Below are 20694 nucleotides of genomic sequence, written 5' to 3' on the forward strand. Positions count from 1 at the left end.
GTTCTTTCTGGAGAACCCTAATATACTAATATAAAATTAAAGTTTGTGAGGAAAATTGAAAGACTTTTTGTCCTAGCATTAGTCATGTTTTATGTATGTTTTTGCGACTTTTATGGAAAAAGCTTTTAAACTTTGCTAATAAATCATAATGCTTTACATTTATGTAACACTTGACAGTTTATCTGCAGCCTTGTGACTGAAAACAAGTATTAACATTACAGTGCAGCTGCTGATTTAAATGATTATCTGAAGTTTTCTTGGCTAATAAGTGATATAGACCGAAATCAAATTCTGTCATCTGAAATAATTTCCATTAAAAAAAATTTTTTTTTGAGATGGATTCTCACTCTGTCACCCAGACTGGAGTGCAGTGGTGCAATCTCAGCTCACTGCAATCTCTGTCTCCCCGGTTCAATTAATTCTCCTACCTCAGCCTCCCGAGTAGTTGGGATTACAGGTGTCCACCACTACATCTGGCTAATTTTTGTATTTTTAATAGACATGGGTTTTACCATTTTGGCCAGGTTGGTCTTGAACCCCTGACCTCAGGTGAACTGCCCCCCACCCCATCGGCCTCCCAAAGTGTTGGGATTACAGGAGTGAGCCACTGTGCTTGGCCTGAAATCATTTCTTTTATTGAGAGTTAGCACAACAAACATAAATACTGCATTTAAAAAATATAACACCAAATGATTTCTGGGTGAATTATATTCATTATGTTTTCAGTAAATATATATATATATAAATGTAAGTGTGTTTATGTGTGTGTATATGTGTGTGTATATATATGTATGTACATATATGTGTGTATATATGTATATATGCACACACATACATATATGTCACCTTATTATGTGCCATGCACTTTTTGGAGTGCCATGCATAAATGGATGGCAAAACATAGTTTCTGCTCTCATTCAATTTATAATGTAGTGAGAAAGATAACCGTTAGTTTAAAAATCACATATACACGTGTAATATAAAAACTGAGAGTGCATATGATAAGAGGATTTTACATTGTTACCAAGATTAGAGAAGACTCCCCAAGGAAATGGTGATAAGGTAAGATCAGAGGGTTTCTGTTAGCCAAGTAAAGGAGAATTAAGTTGGAAGAGGAGCCTTTAAAATAGAGAACTCACACATGGCAAGTCCCTGTGTCAGAAGAACGTCTTGCAAATTAACAGACTGAAATCATACTAGGGTTGCTGGAGCTCAGAAGAGAAGGGAGAGTGTGTGAGGGGAAGCTGCAAGGCAAGTGGGGACCTGATGACACAGGACTCTGAGAGGCCCTTAAAGATTTTGGTCTTTACCTTAGAGTTATAGGAAGCCAACTAAGAGTATTAAGAGGGGTGTGTGTGTGTGTGTGTGTGTGTGTCTACGCGTGTGTGTATGTGTGTGTGTGTTGATGGCATTGTGTTTACTTAACAAACATCTCTCTGGTTGAGGTAGAAAGAATGGATTAGAAGAAGCCCAGAGCGGATATAGGTAAACCAGTTGGAGAGACAATGGTGGTTGGACTAGGTTGGTGGCAGCAGGGAGAGAGAGAAGGAACATATTTGTGAGGTATTAAGGAGATCAAAGTAATAGGACCTGATGATTAATTATATAGAGAGGCTGAGGGAGAGGAACTTTTAAGGATGAACTCTACATTTGTAGTTTGAATAGCTGGGTGTATGGTAGATTCATTTACTGATGTAAGGAACACCAGAAGAAACCCAGATTTAAGGGTATTAAGATTATACATTTAGCAGAATATACTCAAATTGGGGTACCTTTCAGACACCATAAAGGAAATGTGAAGTAGTATTTGGCTGCATATGCTCAAGGAATCATCTGGACTAGACAGAGATAAAACATGGTGAGGCATCTACCTATGGATGGTTATTGACATCATGGGTGTAGTTTTCTGATCATCATGGCTGAAGATAGTCTCTCTTGTGCCTTCCTGGGCATTTATTTCTTGAACTCTTTTGACCACTATATCTAGAAGATTTAGGAGCAAACATCAACATTAGCCATGTCTCTGCAGACACCAGTAGAGGGTGCCTAAGAGCTTGCCTGTATTGATCGGACTTGCATTCTAGAACTGTGAGGTAAGAAAAACAGGTAGACCAGATGGCCTAGTCCTACTAAGGCAAGGATGTGTGGTTGATTTTTTCTCCTCTATTCAGATACTATACTGTGAATAAGAAGAGATGTAGAGAACTTTGAAAATGGGGAAAAGGGGCAGAACTTCGCTGAGAGGGAGTTTGAACTTTGAATTGACTATTCAAAATAATCTGTTACATTGAAAGAGGCTTTTTATATATTTATTTATTTATTACACAGCAACTTATATTGATGTGGCAGTGTACAGCAGTAGCAGAGGTACTGCTCCTTTTTGAGCAGGGCGCCATACAGGCAGTGTGTCCAGAGAGGCAGCTCAGAAGCAGTTCTGCTGACATATTTATACCCACTTTTAATTATATGCTAGTTAAGGGGCAATTCATGCAGAAATTTCTAGGATACAGGTGGAAACTTCCAGATTGTGGGATAGTTGCCATGGAAAGGGATGGTAACTTCCTGGTGTTGTTATGGCAATGGTGAACCTACACAGCACACTGGTGGGCGTGTCTAATGGAAAACTGCTTCTACCCAGGCCCTGGATTAACTAGTCCTCAATCTGGTCCAGTGTTCAAATTCCCACCTCTGGAGTCAAGTCCCATCTCCTACCTCACTGTCTTCATTGATTGACACACAGAGCCATTTCTAGCCCACTAGACCAGGGATCTTTACATCTGTCTTGGCAAAATGCTACAGTTCTCTCATGTCCCTTAAATTATGATCTTTCTTCTCTGTGGATAGACTACTCTTATTCATAGGATGTCATAATCATCTCTTTGTTTGAAGGAAGCTCTACAAATCTCGGACTTTCTTACCTTACATTGTCAAATTTAAGTATTTTTTCCACCATTCATAGAAATGGGAGCCTCATAAAGATGAAATCAGGTCTGGGAAAAGTAGATCTGATTTGTTTGTTCGTTGTTATTGCAAATCTCAGTTGTATTGTGGCATTGTGCAAATCAGTGCCCTGCTACACCATAATTTAAAAATCTAGGTTTTTCTGATCCTTTGGCTTATTATAAACCTTATTGTGTCTAACAGAGTTCATAGAAGTAATTAATATCAGAACTGAAGAAACAAGTTCTTGCTACCATGTTTCAAGGACTATCATGAGATAATGCTTGTGCTCTTTCTAAATTTGTTTTCCTGGGTATTTTATATTCATTTTATGTTAATCATGTGATTCAGAATATTTGGTTTGATATACAAATTATTAGCTTTTGTGTACTTTTGTATACAAACAACTAGTAATTGTGCATATATAAATTAAGTACAGTCATGCTGCATAATGACATTTTGGTCAATGACGAACTGTGGTTATTATGGTAATCCTATAAGATTATAATGGAGCTGAAAAATTCCTATTGATTAGTATTTACTATGCTATACATATCATTTTAGAGCATACTTCTTGTACTTTTAAAAAACATTAACTGTAAAATAGCTTCAAGGAGTTCCTTCAGGAGGTATTCCAGAACAAGCCATTGCTATCATGATTGTGCCACTGCACTCCAGCCTGAGTATCACAGCAAAACCCTGTCTCAAAAAAAATATTAAAAAATTAAAAATTAGAAGACTTTTCAGCATGATAACACACTGGAGATGACAGCTGCATTTCTATTACTGCCCCTGAAGCCCTTCCAGTGGGACAAGATGCGAAAGTAGAAGACAGTGATTCTGACAATGTTGACTCTGTGTAGGCTTTACCACGAATGGAGCTTGCAGGAATGCAAATTGCTCTGGGTGAGTGAATGAGTGAGTGGTAAGCGAATGTGAAGGCCTGGGACATTACTGTACACTACTGTAGACTTCATAAACTCTGTACTCTTAGATACAAGAAAATTGTATAAAATATTTATCTTTCTTCCATAATAAATTAACATTAGCTTACTGTAGCTTTTTTACTTTATAAACTTAATTTTTACAAAACGTTTTGACTCCTTATAATAGCGCAGCTTAAAACAAAAACGTATTGTACAGCTGTGCAAAAATATTTTATTTCTTTTTATCCTTATTCTTTAAGCTTTTTCTATTTTTATTTTTTTACTTTTTAAACATATTTTTGTTAAAAATGAACACACAAACAGTAGCTTAGCAGCATTATTTGCAATATCTAAAATATTGAAGCAACCCAATTGTCCATCAATGGATGAATAGAAAAGGAAAATGTGGCATATAATGGATGATCATTTTGTCTAATAAATATAGGAAGAAAATTCTGTTTATGCTAAGTGAAATAAGCCAGTCATAAAAAGATAAATATGGTATGATATCACTTATATGAGGTACTGAGAGTAGTCAAAATTATAGAGACAAAAAGTAGAATGATAGTTGCCATGGGCTGAGAGGAGGGTAGAATGAGAAGTTGTCATTTAATTAGTATATAGTTTCTCTTTTGTAAGATAAAAAGAGATCTAAAGATGGATAGTGGTAATGGTTTCACAACAATATGAATGTACTTAATGCCACTGAACTGTGTACTTAAAAATGGTGAAGATAGTAAATTTTTATGTTATGTGTATTTTATTACAATAAAGAATTAGGAGGAAAAAAGGCATGTGGAATGCAAGACAATTATTTGTTGGATAGTACTGTCCCAGACATTGTGGAACATCTACCAATCCTGCTTGTCCCCATCATTGTGACAACTAAAAGTATTGACAGGACAAATTCTGATCTTCATTTATTTTATAAATTGGTATTTCAATCTGCACAACTAACCCTTAACCCACACTGCTGTTCTTAATGAGACAGTATGTTTGTATCTCTGCATGATGGAAGACAATTGTATTCTTAATAGCCTTTCTGGGTGGCTGGCTCGTGTTCAGTTTGGAGCCCAATTCCCTCAATTCTAGCTGATTGTAAAAGTGCATTTACATCCCTCTCCTCTAGCCGAATGTCTGCCCCTTCCCCACCCTCACTGACTTGGTGCTGATTCACGTGGACTGCACATAGTCATGTGGACTGCACACATGGTCATCCAGGCCAAGTCTAAAGGACTGTGTCCTTTTGAGATTTGTTCTGTCCATTCCGGGAGATTCCTTCTGACTAATACTATTAACTTTTTTTTCTCCAGTTATAAATCTTTCCCCAGCAAGAGTCTATTAGCTAGCAATAGATTGAGCCCAGTGGCATTAGCAGACATATGGAATCAAAAGTAGGTCAGGTCCAGTATGTTCCAGCTGTCGTTTCTGGCAGTGAGGAATGATAGGCATTTTAATATAAAGGGAATGAGATTCCTGTTAGCAGTGTTTCCTGCTGCTTAGCTCTTCCAGATCCTCTTTTGAAAATAGCTTTGAAGGGCTCAACTTCCTTCTGGCTAAGAGGGTTCCAGTCCTTGGTCCAGCTACCAGGTCAGGTCCTTTCTGATCTGCTTTGTCATTCCTCTTTAGTCTCCTGTCTTGTCATTTCATTCCCTAACACTTAGTGCCCTGATAACACCAAACAGTTCAATCATTTCCAAGTCTTTACCTAGGCATCCCTTCAGTTTGAGAGGCTTGCCTTCCTTTCCTCCTGATTTATTCCTAAAAACTGCAGCACAGGCAATGCTTCTCTCATAAAGCCTTGTTTCACCACCTATAACAATAGTGTTAATCTCTCTGTGTTCTTTGTAGGCGCTGTACACTTTAAATGTTTCCATTGTTACATACACTGCACTGCATTACAATTTATAATTTAATTACATGTTCATCTTCCCCATTCCATTGGGAGTTCCTTGTGAGCCAAACTCTTCTCTTTTTCTTCTTTTTAAAATAAACTTTACTTTTTGGAGCTATTTTGGATGTAAAATAGAAAAATTACAAAGATACCATAAGTGAGTTCCCACATATCCTGCACTGAGTTTATCTTATTATTAACATCTTATATTAGTATGGTACATTTGCTACAATCAATGAACCAATATTGATATATTATTATTAACTAAAATCCTTTTTCTTTTTGATGTCTTGACAGTTTTGAGGAGTCCTGGTCAGGACATTCAACAATGTTGAATGTCCCTTAATGGCAATTTGTCTGTTTTCCTCATGAGTTGACTGGGATTTGGGTTTATATGATTAACATGATTTCACACTGTTGATGTTGACCTGGGTCAACTGGCTAAGTTACTGTTTGTCAGGTTTCTTCATTGTAGCTACTTGCTCCCCATCCCCTTCCATATTGTATTCTTTGGAAAGAAGTTACTCTGTATAGTCACTCAAGGAGTAGGGAGATATGTTCCACCTCCTTGAAGGCAAAGTATCTACATAAATTATTTGGAATTTTTTTATGGGAGATTTGTCTCTTCTTCCATTTACACTTATGTTTTCATGTCCTTGAATATTGAGTGCTTTGAATAGTATGGATAAATTGTAGGTATTTAATATATTTTAGTAGTTATTTTCCAAAAATCCACTGTCTCTTTCTTTCATTGTGGACATAATACTAATAACAGCATCAATAAGAAGAATATAAAAATAGGAAATACTATTTTAGAAGCACTATTGTTACTGTTTTAAGTCATTTAATCCTTATCATAATCCTATGAGGATGACATTATTTTTAAGACCACACAGCTAATAAGTCATAGAGATGAGACTTAAACCCATGCTGTCTGACTCCAGAGTCCACACTGTTACGGCTATAGAGGCTGGAGTGCCTCTTTGGTCTACTTCAATTACCTTAGCCTTGTTCTCTTGAACTTATTCTCTATAAGAACAGGGTTTAATATGGAGAGTCCCCAGCTGAGTCTTCAAGCAGAATCTTTTTGTTTCCACGAATTCTACTTTAAATCTGTGAGGTGTCCAAAGCATACTGAGATAGAAATTTTTAAAAAATCTTTTTTTTTTTTTTGAAAGAAAAAAGAATAAAGAAGAGAAGGAAAAAGGAAGAGAAAGAGAGAGAGAGAGAATGGGAGTATTGCTTTCTTGCCCAGGCTAGAATGCAGTTTAGTAATGGGTATTGAAAACCTCTTTTATACCAATAATTATACTTGATGTAAACAGGAAGGAACAAGGGAAGAAAATAACAAACGAGCAGCCAACCAGTATTTCATTTAAATCTATGAAATGCTATGCGATTACTGAGGAGTGATTTACTTCCAATTATGTAGTCACTTATGGAATAGGTGTGAGGTGGTAATGTATGTTTTATGTATTTGAAGTGGAGAGTTCTATAAATGTTTATTAAGTTTACTTGTTCCAGGTCTGAGTTCAAGTCCTGGATGTCCTTGTTAATTTTCTGTCTCGTTGATCTATAGAATCGTTAGCTCTTCTTGTTACATTGATCCTTTTGCCATTATATAATGTCCTTCTTTGCCTCTTTTGCTCTTTGTTACTTTAAAGTCTACTTTATCAGAGGCGAGAATTGCATCTCCTGCTTTTTATTTGTTTATTTTTACTCTCTGATTGGTTGATAAATCTTCCTCCTTCTCTTTGTTTTCAGTCTTTGTGTATCGTTGCATGTGAGATGGGTCTGGATGCAGCATAGCAATGGGTTTTGGCTTTTTATCCGATTAGAATATATATAACTTTAATACTAGCATTTGGTGCTAGCTGGCTGTTTTGCCCATTAGTTAGTGTAAAGTTTTCGTTGTGTTAATGTTCTTTTCTTTTTGATATATTTTTGAAAAGGCTGATATTGGTTGTTCCTTTATATGTATAGTGCTTCTTTCAGAAGCTCTTGTAAAGCAGGCCTGGTGGTGGTGAACTCTCTAAGTACTTGTTTGTTCGCAAAGGATTTAATTTTTCCTTCGATTATAAAGCTTAGTTTGGCTGGATAGGAAATTCTGGGTTGAAAGTTCTTTTCTTTAAGGATGTTAAATATTGGTCCTCACTCTTTTCTGGCTTGTAGGGTTTCTGCTGAGAGATCTGCTGTAAGTCTGATAGGTTTCCCTTTATGGGTAACCTGACCTTTCTCTCTGGCTGCCCTTAGTATTTTCTCCCTCATTTCAACCCTAATAAATCTGGCGATTATGTGCCTTGGGGTTGGTCTTCTTGAAGAATATCTTTGTGGTGTTCTCTGTATTATCTGGAGTTGAATATTACCCTGCCTTGCCAGGTTGGGAAAATTTTCCTGAATGATATCCTGAAGAGTATTTTCCAACTTGGATTCATTCTCTTCATCACATTCAGGTACACCTATCAAACGTAAATTAGGTCTTTTCACATAGTCCCATATTTCCTGGAGACTGTGCTCATTCCTTTTCATCCTTTTTTCTCCAATCTTGTCTTCTCGTTTCATTTCACTGAGCTGGTTCTTGACTTCTGATGTCCTTTCTTCTACTTGATCAATTTGACTGTTTAAACTTGTGCATGCTTCGCGAAGTTCTCGTGTTGTGTTTTTCAGCTCCATCAATTCACTTATATTCCTCTCTAAATTGTCCATTCTCGTTAACATTTCATCAAACCTTTTTTCAAGGTTCTTAGTTTCTTTGCATTGGGTTAGAACAAGTTCTTTTAATTCACAGAAGTTTCTTATCACCCATGTTTTGAAGCCTGCTTCTGTTATTGGAACACACTCGTAATCTATTAAGCCTTGTTCCGTTACTGATGAGGAATTGCGATTCCCCTGTAGAGAGATAGGCATTCTGATTTTGAGTATTTTCTGCCTTTTTACGCTGATTTCTTCCCTTCATTATATATTTATCCGTCTGTTGTCTTTGTAATTACCGACTTTCTAACTAGGTCTCTGAGCAGACGTCCAACTTGTTGATTCCCAGCGCCGAAATCTGAGCAGTCCACTGCACCGGCCAAAATAGCGTGTTAAGATTGATGGTGCTTTTCTGCCCGGGAATCTCCGGACTCTGCACCAAAAACTGGCCCGCTAAGGCACCAGCAAAACCGCCACGCCGGCCACAAGAGTCGCCCTGGCGACCCGTGGGGCTCCTCTGCTGGGAATCTCCTGGTCCGTGAGCCACAAATATTCGTCTGAAAGTGTGGCATCCTCTCGTTCTCTGCGCTTTCACTGGGAGCTAGGAGCCCGAGCTGCTAGTGATCAGCCATGTTGGATCTCTCTCCCCTAAAAAATCTTAAGAGGCCTCTCTTCTGAGGCTTTCTTTTAAACACTCATCAAATTCTTAAAGTTATAGAATCCAGACTCAAACTTTGAGCCCTGAGAATAAGCATAACATACTCAAAAGTCAGAAACAAGAGGAGCTGCCTAGTCTTAAGGTCTTGGGTCTTGGTATTTTTCACTCCTTAAATTAGGGCATGTGGCTCATCTTATAAGATGACTTAATAATGTAATGAAAATGCTCAGCTATCAGAGTTTCTAGAATAACTTGACGGTTTATGCTAAGAATAGATAGACCAGACTCTTTAACATTGGAACTGTAATAAAAAATCTGAGATATATTGTCAATATACTAATTAGGTATGGGTTGGGGAAAAGTGTATCAACCCCAAACATTTTCTCTACTTTCTATAATGCATAAAATTTGACCTTTACAGGAAAATACCTTTGGGTCTTGAATATCCTGCTGCAAGGTTGGAATAAAACGGATAGGTTAATTCATAGTTTTTATCATCTGTCCCACATCTGGATTCCAGAGTGAAATCAGCCATTATAGATGAGGGAAAGAGAAACTAAAGATAGGGAGGAAACTGAAATTTTTGCAGCAACAAGCTGCTATTCTTGAGTAGCAAGGAATTATGGAATCTTGTACAGTTTATCTTGGTACAGTTTGTTTATATACTGAGTAATAATATCCTAAAATAGAATATACTCTAAGCCCAGAGTTTAAGAGAGATCTTAACAGTTTATTTTAAACTCCATTTAAAAACACAGCAAACAATAACTCCTAAAGCAAGATCTTGTATTTTGATTTACAGCTACAGGAACCTAAGAATAAACTTCTGTAGTCACGGAGTTCCTTTTAACCAAAAGTTGCGAAGATTACAAATCACGTACTGAGCCTTTCAGATTCCCGTATTTCACAGGCCAGTCTGTTTGTCATCAAAGAAATGTGCCAAGCTCCTACATGGGCATGCAGCTAGAATTGGCTCAGATGCAAAAAAATTATTTATGCAAAATTACTTCTGAATTTTCAGTCATCCTTAAGAGATGATTTATTGGGAAGGGAATGCTTAGCAGGCTACAGATGGTGACAACACATAACCCAGAGCTCTATTATAACACTCTTCGTAGGCAACGTTGCTGCATAATGAGAGGGAGGGATTTTTCCTCTTTTCTTCAGCATTTTGCATTGAGATTCATATCATTTTCTTATCTGCATGGTTTTTTTTTTTTTTTTTGGCTTAATGGCAGGGACTCCTCTGAGTACTTTAGGTGGATTAATTCATTTTATCTTTATAACACTCCTGTGAGGTAGATACTATTATTTCCTCCTTTTTATAGATGAAGAAACTGAAACATGAAGTGGTTAAGCAAGGTACTCAAGATTGTACAGCTCACAAAAAATAGATCTGGAATTTGAACCTGGGTGATTGAATTTCAAAGCTCATATTGTTAGCCAATATACTATGCTGTCCTGGAGAGTTTGTAGTGATTCATGAAGTCATGAACAATTAGGACACCTTTACATAATATACCACAAAAACTTCCACTCTCTATTTTGTGTGCTGGCAAAACAGATTTGGTGAAAACTCCCAACTATTTCAGTTATTTAAGTTCTGTGTCAAAACCACCTCTTATAAAAGTCTGTGAGGTTTATTCTGCCTAGGAAAAAAGAATGAGGGTGCATATTAACATCAAAACATATTTCAGAGGACTTGTCTATTGTAAAAATCATCAGAAATATGGAGTAAGTCTAAAGTAAAAGGAGGTTAGTCACAGTATAATTTAAAAGGGCAAAAAAGAGGAATAGTTAAATGTTTTCTTGTCTCTAGTTAAGAAATAAATTTAATTATTTAATTGGAAAAAATATATATAATATTTGCCATGTGACAGGCACGGTTGTAAATATTAACATATTAAAATCTCATCAAACCCTGTGCAGTGAATATTGTTATGTCTAATTTACATACAAAGTAACTGAGGCATAGGGAGGTTAGGCAACTTGCCCAGTGTGTTGGAGCCAGGAATTTAACCCAGGCATACTGGCACCAGAGTATGGATTTTAGCCACTATGTGTGTCTAATTGTGTTTTTAAAGAAATTTTTGTTTTCTGTTTGTTCTTTTTTCTTTTCTTTTTTCTTTTCTTTTTTTCTTTCTTTTGGCCTTCCTGTGTGTTCCATTCAGTTTTGATTTACCTATAGTGTTCTTGAGTGTATATTTTTGTATAGTTGTTTCAGCTATTGCTCTAGGTATTGCATATATTGTGCATGTGTGTGTGTGTACACACACACACACACACACACACTTATCACTGGTCTCAACACTTGCCAGTTAGAGGGAAGTATAGAAATCCTGCTCCCCTTTATATCCCTTTACTCTCCCTGACTAAAGTTGTCTTATATATCTCCTCTGCATAACACATCAGAAATTGTTACAATTTTTGCTTCAATCATCAAACATAATTTCACTATGTCAACAAATGGAATTTAACAACTGTGACCTTTGCTCTTTAAAAAATATAAAATGTTTAAACAGTAATGCTTGGAGTGGTTTCAAACACTTAGAAATGATGCTCTATGTATGTTTCTTTTTGTCTGATTATCTAGTTTAGAGCATGGAAAGGTATTTGCGGGTACCTGCCATCCCTTTCTTTACACAGGTTTAGGCAGGCGAGAATCCTTACAGCCTTCTCACCTGAAGAAGTTAGGAGTTGCAACATGCCAGATTTTCCTGACAACGCCTCCCTTATCATTCCTCCATATATTTTAGCACAAGTGGGACATAAACCTGAATCTCTTTTGCCATGTAACTACACAGTCTGTGGAAATAGCAGCAACTCTATTTTCCTGGATATACTGTTAAGAAGGACAAGGAAATTTAAAGAGAGATTCTCTAGCCTCTCCTTAGGAGTAAGTTGGGGCTCCGTGTGGAGAGTAGAAGCTTTGTAAGGGAGTACTGGTTTATTACACATAAAGTGGGTATTAGGACACGATATTGAATTGGATTTTAGATACTACGATGAAACTGCACAGTTTTAACATATGGAAGAAAAACTTGGGAAACATTGCTTTCCTTATCTTGAATAATTATATAACTTTATTCTAATGTAGTGCTGAAGAGTTTTCAGAGCATTTTCGTCTTGCTTTTACTTCTCATCTGACCTTCAGTATCTTATCTGTAAGATGGAAGTAATGATATCTACATGTCAGAATGTTGTGAGTTAGATAATAATTCCTACACTTTAGGTAGATAATAAGGGATTTTTTGAGAATTAAATGTGGTAACAGATAAAAAAGCATTTAAAATTTTATGACAATACTCGAAGTTTAACTGTTAGTATTCTTATTCTTATTCCTTTTAGGCAGAGCATGTACCATATCCATTTTTTAAAAATTTGGATATGAGGAAACCTAGATTCATAGAGGTGAAATCATTTGCCAAATAGTTAAATGGTTGCATTTGGCTTCAACCTACATCTTCTGTTTCGTAGTTCACTGATCTTCACAGTTTTATTATTATTCCAAACTATTTATGGCTTTGAAACATTTTTCATACTCTCTTGGTAGTAATAAACTCCGGTAGGACTTATATCTGGCTGTGAAGTGGGAGGGAGGTTAAGGTTATATGTTTCTGATCACAAAGACCATCACTTGTATCAGGGGTCAGAAAACTACAGCTCATCTATGTCCTCACTACTGTTTTTGTAATAGAATGCAATCACACTCATTCATTTATGTATTGTATGTCTGTTTTCATACCGCAGTGGCATTGTTGAATAGTTGCAACAGAGACGGTAGATCAGCGTAGCCTAAAACATTTTTCATCTGACCCTTTACAGAAAAAGTTTGCTGTTCCTTGACTTTTATCATCATCCCAAGTGCTATATGACCAGTGCTCTCAAAGAATGGTGTTCCACAGTTCATGTGTAGCATCAGCAGGTGTCCTTTTCAGCTCCTCACCCCTAGCTGAATCAAGGTGGGCAAATGGAGCCCCTTAATTTTCCTGTATTTCTCCTCAGGAGAAAATTGTGTTCCCTGAACACTGGAAGCATTTATTCCTAGAAGTCCCTCTGACCCTAACTTCATTGAAACTCAAAACAGGAAGAAACGGTATTTAGAAAATGTGCTCTTCAGCATCTTCATTCAAGTGATGAGAAAACTGATACCCACAGAAGAAAAGCAACTCCCCTCAAGTTAGGCAGTCGTTGGCAGTTAGATCAGTATCCAGGAATCCGTACGTCTAGTGGTTATATTATACTGAAAACTGAATTAGATTGAATTATATTTTTCTACTTGTGGAGTGCGGGTGTGATTTTTGTCCAGCTGTTTTGTACTGGGTAGAAAAAGGCCACAGAGAGATTAAAGGAATCAAAAGACATTGTCCAGAAAGTCCACATTAGGTTATGAGATCTTGAGCCTAAATAAACAGACCAAGCATCCAAGCATCCCCTTGTTTTGCTAAGAAAAACTAAAAATGAAAGTCCAGACTGCTCTGTTCATGTTAGTCTGTTTGGCCCTGATTCTCCTCATTTTCTGTTTCACTTATGGCTAAGTACAGTGTTATTGTCTAACCTGATGCCATGGAGGTCTCAGAAGACCAGGCCAAGCCTCTGTCAGCTGTTCATATAGCATTGAGTGAGCACACCAAGCCAGAAAGTACACAGCGGGAGAGGCTAGCTTACAGCTTTGCTTCCTGAGTTCTTTGTGTTGTCTCTGGTTGAAGATCTCCCTTTCTGTGATTATTGATTCAGCAATTATGTAGAAACTGTATGGTTCTATAAATGAGAAAAGCTAAAATCCTTGTGTTTGGGGCATCTAGGCTTACCCACTGAATAGATGATATTTTGTGCCCCAGTTCACCTGCATAAAGAGCCTTGGCCCCTAAGGTAATTAAGCTTGACAGGGCTCCCAATGGTGAAGCCAGGCTGGATTCACAAAAGGCCTGAAGGCAGGCAGGCAAGTGGGTTGGCTATAAAGGTCTGGGCAAGAACATGAGTAAGGGGGTAGTGTCATTGGGTAGAACTTTTAAAAAATGACTTTCTAGATGGATTAGTGACAACTTGCGGAACTTGCAGGACTGGGCATGGAATCTCGTTTTTTCTGCCAAGCATCCTCTCCCTTGTTCTAGTAATTGTGCCTCTCTTCTTTAGGGAGATCCATCCTCCTTATGCTGTGTGGCTTCAATGAGGTTTTTAATCATGGGGCTTTTTCCCTCTGATTACAGATGCAGTCATGTGGTCCAAAGTAGGCCATTGGGTTATCTTACTCAGTAATTTATTTTCTGAACACAGAAAGTAGATGGCGCAGAGAACCCTGGTCGGAATGCTTACCTACCATGGGGGGAGACCCAAACTACCCTGAGCCCAGTCATCCCAGAACATGTTTACTTGCTCTTCAGTTTTTTGCACTCATCTAGTATCACTCCAATTTATAAACCATTTTTTTCTTTTTTTTTGAGACAGAATCTTGCTGTGTCACCCAGGCTGGAGTACAGTGGCACGATCTCAGCTCACTGCAAGCTGCACCTCCTGGATTCAAGCAATTCTCTTGCCTCAGCCTCCTGGGTAGCTGGGACTACAGGTGCATGCCATCAGGCCTGGCTAATTTTCTGTATATTTTTTTTTTTTTTTTTTTTTTTTTTTTTAGTAGAGATGGGGTTTCACTGTATTAGCCAGGATGGTGTCAATCTTGTGACCTTGTGATCTGCCTGCCTCAGCTTCCCAAAGTGCTGGGATTACAGGCGTAAGCCACTGCACCCGGCTAAACCATTTCTTTTCTTAATAGTTTCTGTTTCTGTTGCCTACAAAATGTTTAAATGATGCCAAGGGCATGGATTGTCTGGATCAGACACATGTTATATATTTAACAGAAACACCATGAGTTACATATTATTAATTCTGTTGTACACAGGAGGAAATTGAAATTAAAGAGAGCCTAGGAAGTTGTCAAAGTTAATGTGGGTAACAAGGGAAAGAGCTAGGATTGGAGTTTAGAATTGCTGTATTCTTGATCCATCAGAGCAGAGTGGACCTGAGGGCAGTGCCAGAAGTGTGGGTCTAAGGAAGCACCCAGGAGAGCTCCGAGAAACCAGTTGCTCTCTAAGGAACAGGAGCCTTGTGTCAATCCAGCCTCTGCCTGACTCTTTTTGTTTCCTGGGAAGCCATATCTCTTCATATAGAAGGGTTAAAGCGCATTTATTTTAAACATTCAAAAAACATTTTTCAAGTGAGAGTACTGAGCTCCAGAGATGTCAGATGTATTTGGAAACCTAGCAAAGTCAGAACTCTAGGTTTTATAGCAAGTTAGTGCCAAATCAGGGGTCATGATGAAGGGTTCCCAACACTGAGACTAGCATTCTTTCTGGTACCCCATGTAGTTCTTACCTCCTTGATTTCTTCTGGAAATGATGGCTTGTTATTTATTTAGCACTACAGAACAGTGTAGTAGAGTTGTGTCAGATACACATTTAACTTTTGTAAATGTCAGTGTTTAAATAGTTGGCAATGATGGGAGGCATGGCAGAGAAAGAGAGAATTTTAATGTTGCAAGTGATTCTGACAGTCTGGCTTATGGGTCAAAGGAAAAATTAGATGGGAAAGGTGAGTATGATTAGTCAGTTGGTTTCAGGTCTCATATATTTCTTAGAGTGTGACCTTCTATCCAACTGACCATATATCTCTTACAGAGTGGGCATCTCATATAAATGAGATGTACATATGCATATGATCTCATAACATAGATGTATATATATCTCATATATGTATATATCTTATATGCATGAGATGAGATATATATGATATCGTATATAGCTTATGTATTTGAGGTCTCATATATAGCTTTTACAGTGTGAGCATCTGTCTATGCTAACCAGCCACATATTTTGTACATAATTAAAAAGGACCCCAAAACACAGTCTACCTATTTCCACTGATGTTTCTACCTTCCCAATTCTAGCTGTTTGTTCCATATTGGAGGAAAAAACTGACATTGGTGGACTTCTGGCAGCTGGGGACAAATACATTTTCAAGGATAGTTTGAGCTGCTGTTGCAATTTTCTCAGTGTACTGACTTTAGAATTTCAGCCCCATGAAACTTGCAGCTCCACACCTTACCTCAGTGGGAGACAGTAGAATAGAATGTAACTGCAGAGCATTGACTCTGGCATTAGAAGGACTCACATTCATATTCTAGTCCCATGTGTGATTCTGGGCAATTTTTAATGTCCTCAGATTATAGGCAAAGACTGATGTAGAAATGTTTAGCATAATTCACTGTCAATATATAGTGTGTTAATGCTAGCTTATTCATATAGCTATTAGAATTGTTCAAAATTTTTGTTCATGTAATAGTAGCCAAATCTAGTACTGAAAAGAGCTGGTACTTCTGACTCCTAGTTCACATTTTGTCTTTACCTCTATTCATAAAATGAAGAAATTGGACCAAATATTCTTCCCCAAAATCTAGATTTCTGATAACGGCAATATGGACACCCTCATCTATTTCTGTTTCAATTATCTTTTGCCTGTTTGCATAGCAAACCATCCAAAACCTTAATGGCTTAAAATGCACATATATTAAGCTCACAAGTCTTAATATATGAGTCATTTAGGCAGCACTGGTCTCCTGTGGGTTCACTCTATGTATAATCAGTGCTAATCTTGACAGGGCCTTCTTACATAGATGTGAATCAACTGGTTACAGCCTGGTCTAGGCCATCTTGGCTGGTGCAGCTAAACTTCCTCCATCAGGCTGCCTGGGTGTGTTCATATGGTGGTGGCAAGGTTCTGAGAAGGACAGGAGAAGCACACAATGCCTCATGAGGCTTAGATTCAGAAGTGGGACAATATTACTTTCTTTATACTCTATTAGCCAAAGCAAGTCACAAGACTGGTCTAGATTGAAGGAGTGTAAAACATACTCAACATTTTGATGAGATAAGCTGCAAAGTTATATTTCCGAGGAACATGGACCCAATGTGGGACATAATTGAGACCATCTTTTTATAATTTGAGGTGCCCTGGTATCTTTCATTAGGATCTGATGTATTCTACAGATAAATGTTTGTCTTCTTTGGGAGAAACTTCAGGTTCTTCAGCAGTTTAATGGTGACAGACACATGCAGGACACCAGGGTTTTCCTTATTATATTTTCTCCTGATAGGATTCCTGGAATTGAGATAAGGTTTTTAACAGAGAGGATTCTTGCCCTGTCAGAACTCGACCCAGAGAGAAAAACATTTGTTTCAGATTTGAAATAAAATACTCTGCCTATTTGTTTATAGAATTGTACTTATCTGGACATGGCCTGAACTTCCAAATGCATTTGTCAATTAGAATTACTCAAAAATGCAATTACTGCCCCAAATAATGACAGCATAATCTTCTCCTTCATCATGACCAGAAGAGAGAAACATAGACAAACATATGGCAAAGAATACTACTTTAGGTAGCTACAATATAATTTTGGTTCTCTTTTTTTAGAGATGGAGTCTTGCTCTGTCACCCAGGCTTGAGTGCAATGGTATTATCTTGCCTCACTGCAACCTCCGCCTCCTGGGTTCCAGCAATTATCCTGCCCCAGCCTCCGTAGCAGCTGGGACTGTAAGCACGCACCACCACGCCCAGCTAATTTTTGTATTTTTTGGGTAGAGATGGGGTTTTACCATATTGGCCAGACTGCGCTCCAACTCCTGACCTTATGATCCACCCACCTCAGCCTCCCAAAGTCCTGGGATTATAGGCATTAACCACTGTGCCTGGCAATTTTGGTTCTTTTCCTTAGCGAAGGTAGAGGTGGTGGTGGCGGGGTGAGTGTGTGTGAATAAATAAAATTACGAGTGTCCAGCAAATGTTCTCTGAACAGAATCATGACACCTTATTATTTCAGTGGCAGCCCAGAGGTCTGTGGTGTTCTTGTGCTGCTGGTGCTACTGATGCTGCTGGTTCTCGCTTCTACTGGTGGTGGTACAGGTGCTGGTGTTGGTCACTGATGAGAATGAGGGACCTACTGCCTCTGGAGTTCAGGAATAGAGAGTGTGATTCTCTAATACTATGTTACAGAGTTCCTGAGGACACTACAAATAGAAATAGAAATAAAAATAATTATTAATTGCTCATGGGAATAGAAAATGAATGGGTTGTAGCCAGCTATGTTCTTTTGTATTTAGGTATATATTCTAAAATTTTTATTGTATCATAATATTGTGATAGTTAATATTGAGTGTCAACTTGATTGGATTGAAGGATGCAAAGTATTGCCCCTGGATTTCTGTGAGAGTGCTGCCAAAGGAGATTAACATTTGAGTGAGTGGAATGGGAGAGGCAGACCAATGCTCAGTCTGGGCAGGTGCCATCTAATCAGCTGCCAACGTGGCTAGGATAAAAGCAGGCAAAGGAACGTAGAAGGACTAGACTGGCTGAGTGTTCTGGCCTTCATCTTTCTTCCATGCTGGATGCTTCTTGCACTCAAACATTGGACTTCAAGTTCTTCAGCTTTTGGACTTTTGGACTTTTACACCAGTGGTTTGTCAGAGGCTCAGGTCTTTGACCACAGACTGAAGGCTGCCCTGTTGGCTCCCCTACTTTTGAGGTTTTGGGACTTGGACTGGCTTCCTTGCTCCTCAGCTTGCAGACAGCCTATTGCAAGGGACTTCACCTTGCAATTGTGTCAGTCAGTATTCCTTAATAAACTCCCCTTCACATATATACATCTATTCTATTAGTCCTGTCCCTCTAAAGAACCCTGACTAATGCAAGTATTTATGTAGAAATGTGCATAGAACAATAATATTCAGCTTGATTTTTTTGGTGTGAACATAACTATATGACCGGTACCTATATTACGAAATACAAAACATTATTGAGTCCACAGAAGCCACTCTCATGCCCTTCCCAGCCACTGTCTTGTTTTCTAGCAGCTTAATTTTGCTAGTCTTACGCTGTTCCATGTTTCTAAAAAGCTTGTGTGAGAATTCTAGTTGCTCCACATCCTTGACAGTATTTAATATGGTCACTTATTCTAATTTTAGCTATTCTCATAGGTGTGTATTACATGTATGTTAAATTGCACTTTTTTTTCTGATGGTTAATGATGTTGAGCACCATATGTATTTATTGACCATTTGTGTATCTTTTTTTGGTAAAGCGTTTAAATACATTTTAAAAAAAAAATATCTGTTTGAGTCCCTAGTTAATACCCATAAGTAAAATTAATGGATGACATATGCTTCTATTTTTTTTTCACATTGTTAATTTTTTATCAGTTTGTTTGTCTTTTATTGTTGAATTGCAATAATTCTCCATATTTTCTGGATATAAGTCCTTTGATATTTGTGTTTTTTCCCAGTTAATGGCTTGTTCTTATTTCCTTACTAGTGACTTTTAAAGAGGAAAAATTTTTCATTTCCATGAATTCCAATTTATCAATTTAAAATTATAGTGTTTCATGATGCTTTGTGCTTTCTTTTTCTTTTTCTTTCTTTTCTTCTTTTTGAGACAGCGTCTCACTCTGTCACCCAGGGTGGAGTGCAGTAGCACCCTCTCGGCTCACTGCAACCTCTGCCTCCCAGGTTTAAGTGATTCTCCCGCTTCAGCCTCCTGAATAGTTGAAATTACAGACATGTGCCACCACACCTGGCTAATTTTTGTGTTTTAAGTAGAGACAGGTTTCACCATGTTGACCAGGCTGGTCTCTAGTTACTGACCTCAAGTGATCCACTCACCTTGGCCTTCCAAAGTGTTGGGACTACAGGTGGGAGCCACCACGGTTCACCTTATGTTTCCTATATAAGAAACCTTTGTCTACTTCAAGGTCACAAATGTATTTTCTCTTTTTTCTAATTAGAGTTTTAGATCTTACATTTAGGTCTGTGATCCATTTTGAGTACATTTTTGTTTATGGTGTGAGATAAGAATCAGTTTTCATTTTTTTCCCCACATGAATATCCACTTTACTAGTAACATTTGTTAAAAAGATTTTCTTTTCTCTTTTGAGTTAACATAGAAGTTTGCCAAAAATCAATTGACCAAATACTTATAGGTCTGCTTCTAGACCCTCTATTATATTCCATTAGTCTGCATGTCTATCTTTTCATCAATACCGATCTATTTTGATTTCTATAGCTTTAAAATAAGTTCTGAGATCAGAACAAGTTCTCCAGCTTTGCTCCTTTCTTTTAAAATTGTTTTTATTCTCTGGAACATTTTAATTTCCGAACATATTTTAGAATCAGCCTGTCAATTTCTACAAAAATCTGACTGCAATTTTAATTGGGATTGAGTTAAATCTACAGATCAATTTGATAATTGTAAACTTTACAATATGAGTCTTCCAATCCACAAACATGGTATATGTTTCTATTTATTTAGATCTTCCTTAATTTCTTTTACAATGTTTTATAGATTTAAGTGTCAAGATATTAGGTGTCTTTTGTTATATTTATTCTTAGATATTTTACATTTTTTAACATGACTATAAGTGGAATTTTAACAATTTCACTTTACAATGTTTTGCTGCTTGTCTATGAGAAATAATAGATTTAAAATACTAAGCTTATGTCCTGCATTCTTGATAATTATTTTTATTGGTTCTAGTAGTTGTT

This window comes from Aotus nancymaae, unplaced genomic scaffold, assembly GCF_030222135.1.
Source record: "Aotus nancymaae isolate 86718 unplaced genomic scaffold, 86718_ANA_hifiasm-v0.15.2.pri h1tg000010l, whole genome shotgun sequence".
Lineage (NCBI taxonomy): Eukaryota > Metazoa > Chordata > Mammalia > Primates > Aotidae > Aotus > Aotus nancymaae.